Source organism: Phascolarctos cinereus, unplaced genomic scaffold (genome assembly GCF_003287225.1).
Source record: "Phascolarctos cinereus isolate Bilbo 61053 unplaced genomic scaffold, phaCin_HiC Scaffold_5;HRSCAF=322, whole genome shotgun sequence".
NCBI lineage: Eukaryota > Metazoa > Chordata > Mammalia > Diprotodontia > Phascolarctidae > Phascolarctos > Phascolarctos cinereus.
The window spans coordinates 420,353,403-420,357,130 of NW_027555958.1; the positions used below are offsets into that span (position 1 = coordinate 420,353,403).

General features: G+C 38.0%; 1 pseudogene; it reads right to left on the reverse strand.

Annotated features, from left to right (window-relative positions):
- Nucleotides 1-708: 708 nt before the first annotated feature.
- On the reverse strand, nucleotides 709-1,326 carry LOC110199756 (cell growth-regulating nucleolar protein-like; annotated as a pseudogene).
- Between the last annotated feature and the right edge of the window lie 2,402 nt (nucleotides 1,327-3,728).

Consider the following 3,728-nt stretch of genomic DNA (forward strand, 5'->3'; position numbering starts at 1 on the left):
TTAGTCACTACCAAGTAATGGTAGTGTAGCAAGGCAGTCTTTCTACTCTTGCCTAAGTAATCCTGAATCCCACTCACCATACTATTCCATACCTTCTCTTCTCTCCTCAAACTCACATATATTCCCCTCATGCCCCAACTTTCCTTCGTACTTCACCAAAAAAAATAGAGCATTTCCCAAGAACCCCCTCTTCTTTGTTCCTCATCTCACATCCCTTTGAAACCATCTCCCACAATGTTCTTCACTCTAGGCTCTGATGAAGAGGTGGTATTTCCCTTTTTTAAGGCCAACCCTTATACGTATATCTTCAAATCCCCACCTCCCTCTTGTCTTTTGTAGAAGATTGTTCCGAATATTATCCTCCTTCCCATTTTTAATCTCTCCATATATACTCTTTCCTACAAACATTTCTAAGTTTCTCCCATCTTAAAAAAAAAAAACAACCCTCACCAGATCTTATCATTTCAGCCAGCCATTGTCCTATAATTGTTCCTTTCCTTCTTAGCTAAACTCTTCGTTTTTGTGGGGTGAGCAGCAAATGTCTTTATTTTCAGTTAAAAGTTCTACCAAAAATATACATTTTCCTTAACATTTGAAAAACAACATACAATCTGAGTGGCTGTTAAATTCTCTGTTTTACAAATAGTGCTGGATGGTGGAAGCAGAAGTCAGGAACAGTGTTCATTATTTAACAAAGTAGGAAAATGTTCATTTCAAAAGTTTAACATTTTCCTTTAAGAGCTTAAAGCTAAGGTTCTTGACTGATCTTCTTGTTAAAGATGACTGACTAGCAGCTCCTCTTTAGAACTGTAGTGTTCATTAGTCACTGCATAGTATTGAGCTAAAACCGTTTTTCCTTAACTTTTTAATTGCTATTTCTTTGTCAGGGCTTGTTTCAGAATAGCTTTGATAGTTCCTTTCAGGTTGAATTTCCTTTTTATACGTGTTCCAGTCTCTTCAGTCTCCACAGTAATGTCTTTTGTATGTTTCATTTTTTTCTTCTTAGAATAAGCTTCTTCTGAATGCTTATATTTCCTTTTTTCTACAGGTGCTTTTGTCTCTTCCTCTGTCATCATTTCAACATGATTCCCATTTCCGTTCACTTCTGATTCTGCTGCATGTTTCTTCTTGGTTTTCTTCTTCTTCTTCTTCTTCTTTTCTGTGTTACTAATTTTTGGCATCAAGTTCTTCTACCTGGCCCCTCTTGGGCTTTTTGGTTTTCTGATCACTTGAATCTTCTCGATGGTTTTCTAACCTCAGTTCTTTCTTTTATTTTTTCTGTCATTCTTCCTTGAATTCTCTTTTGCTCTTCTTTCTGTCTGGTTGTTTTTTCAGTGAGCATTGTTTTAAAAATCATAGTGCTTTGATTTCTTTTTCAATAAAAATTAAATTCTCTTCTAGCTATTGCCTAGAACCTATTGGCAGTTAAATGGTTATGCTTTGGCAACCTGGCAGGACTCTCTGAATATACACTGTATTTAAACTGGGGTATTGCCTCACACCCATCAGAAAAGGAAAATGATAAATAATGAAGAAGATGTGGGAAAACTTGGACACTAATGAACTGTGGGTGCAGTTGTGAATTGATACAACCATTCTGGAGAGTGATGTGGAACTATGCCCAAAGGGCTATAAAACTGCATACCCTTTGATCCAGCAATACTGCTACTAGGTCTGTATCCCAAAGAGATTTTTTAAAAGGGTGGGAGGAAGAACTTATCTGCACAAAAGCATTTATAGCAGCTCTTTTGGTGGTGGCTAAGAATTGGGAATTAAGGGGATGCCCATCAATTGGAGAATGGCTGAACAAGCTGTAGTATATGATTACAATAGAATGCTATTGTGCTATAAGAAATGACAAGAGGATAATTTCAGGAAAACCTGGAAAGACTTACATGAACTGATAGAGTGAAGTGAGCAGAACCAGGAAAACATGGTACACAGTAACAGCAATATTGCATGATGAATAACTATGAATGACTTAGCTATTCTCAGCAATACAGTAAAATGATTAAAAAAAATGCTATCTGCCTCCAGAGAAAGAAATGATGGCATCTGAATACAAACTGAAGCATAATTTTTTTTCTTTTCTTCCTTTCTTCCTTCTTTCTTTTTCTTTCTTCCTTGAGTTTTCATCCACAAAATGACTAATATGGAAATGTTTTACATGATTGCATATGCATAACTTATACCAGATTGCTTATCCTCTCAAAGAGGGGAGAGGGGAGGGAGGGATAGAATCTGGAATTCAAAACTTTAAAAAAAAACATGTTAAAAACTATTTTTACATGTATTTGGGGGGAAATAAAGTATTATTTAAAAATTAAATGGCCAGAAGAGAACAAGAACAAATTTAGAAGGAAGCATAAGTAAGCAGGATAGTTTTGAAAGTGATGTGTAGAATTTATCATTTTTAAAAAGCAGAAGGTGTGAAATGGAGATTTACAGTTTTATATAGAATTCTCCTTTTGTGCTGTCCTGTATGAATAGTTCAGAATAAAGTATGAAATTTATAAAAAGAAATACAACTAAGTAAAACAAGTCAACACACTGAAAAAAAAATACACTCTGTGTTTAGATTTTATGGGTGGACGAAATGAGTTGTTAAGAGGCAGTAGCCTTTTAGAAATAGCAACTACCTGAACCGCCAGTAGGTGGCCAGAAGCGGTAAGGAGCTCGCTGAACAAGCAGGGATAATGGGCCTGGGAAAGCAGTCTAGTTGATCTTCAGCATTTTCCTGCCTCTTTCAGTTGTACCCCCTGACCCAGATCCATTGTTTGTTCTCAGGCTCTTATCCCATATCCCCTTCCCATTAAGTCTTACTGGGTTTGGTTCACTGGGAAGAAAGGGAGTAACTAAGGTGCTCAAAGTTTGTTACCTGCCGTGGGGTATTTACTTTTTTTTAAGGGAGTCCTAAATCTGGACTAGATTTAAAGATCCAAAGGAATGGATGGGTGAGATGGCTCATGCCTTCATTTCCTCCTTCTGGGGAAGCTGAGGCAGGGGGATTGCTTTAGCTCTGAAGTTCTGAGCTGCAGTAGGACTAAAGCCCATTGAGCATATGCACTAAATCCAGAACCAATATGGTTCCTCGGAGCAGAGGGTCACTGGGCTATCTTAGGAGTGGTGAACTGGCCCAGGTCAGAAAAACAGAGGTAAAGCTTTCAGGCCTAGCAGTGGAGCGATCAAGCTCTGGAGAGACATTGCTCTTCTAGCTTCAGTGACAGAGAGATTTAGTCTCAAAAACAAAATAAACAAATAACAACAACAACAACTCCCTCCATCCCCCCTCTCCAAGATCCAAGGAATGAAATGTATGGTGCCATAAGAGGCCATGGGATTAATATTAATTTGCAGACCCCTGTGGAGCCATTTTACCAACTCTGACTCACATTCACCACCCCAGAGGGCAGCTGTTTACTTACTTACTATTTCTCCCCTCTAGGTAATATAAGTAATCCTGAGGGATTATAGCTTTTCCCGCTGTATCTCCTGAGTCTTCATTGGTATATTTCCCATCATCAATCAGCCAGATGAACTCCATTAGCTTTTATAAAAAGGATTTACAAAGAAAAAGTAGCAAGAAAAATTGGTACAAAAACATTTTCCCCAAACTGGGAAGACATTCTCTCCTTGCTCTTAAAAGGATCCTGAGAAAGTGGGCTCAAAATGGTATGAAGGTAGAGAGTAATGCATGGAGAGAACACATTTGTCAAAAAGGCACCTCC